Source organism: Colobus angolensis, unplaced genomic scaffold (genome assembly GCF_000951035.1).
Source record: "Colobus angolensis palliatus isolate OR3802 unplaced genomic scaffold, Cang.pa_1.0 Scaffold291, whole genome shotgun sequence".
In the NCBI taxonomy this organism is placed as follows: Eukaryota; Metazoa; Chordata; class Mammalia; order Primates; family Cercopithecidae; genus Colobus; species Colobus angolensis.
This window is the reverse complement of record NW_012116166.1, coordinates 1,675,531-1,675,859: the sequence shown is the minus strand read 5'-3', so window position 1 is coordinate 1,675,859 and position 329 is coordinate 1,675,531. Positions and strand designations below refer to the sequence as shown.

At 70.2% G+C, this 329-nt stretch overlaps 1 protein-coding gene across 1 annotated transcript in view; it reads right to left on the bottom strand.

Annotated features, from left to right (window-relative positions):
* The window catches only part of VSTM2B (V-set and transmembrane domain containing 2B), a 96,770-nt gene that overhangs the window by 81,646 nt on the left and 14,795 nt on the right, over positions 1 to 329 (bottom strand). The window lies entirely within an intron of this gene.

Sequence of the window (329 nt, the reverse complement as noted above, 5' to 3'; positions counted from 1 at the left end):
CGCCCCGCCCCCGCCCCAGAGCGTGCCCCCTCTCTCCTCGGGGGTCGCTCGGAGGGACCACCGTCTTTCTGGTTGAAGTACAGCTCCACCCCGCACCCGCTTGGGTTGCGAGTCCTCCCACCTAAACTCTCCCTGGCTTCTTCCCAGTCTCCACCGCTGGAGACGGCCGCTCATCCCTGCTCCCCGTGTGTCCCGCGGTCCTCTCCGCAGCTCCCAGCCCTCAACTCCTTACCCCAGTTTGGGCAACCAGCTGCCCCGCTGTTTGGCCCAGGCCCGGGCCATGGCGGGTGGGTGGGCGCCCGGGGCCGCGAGAAGGGCGGAACGCTGTG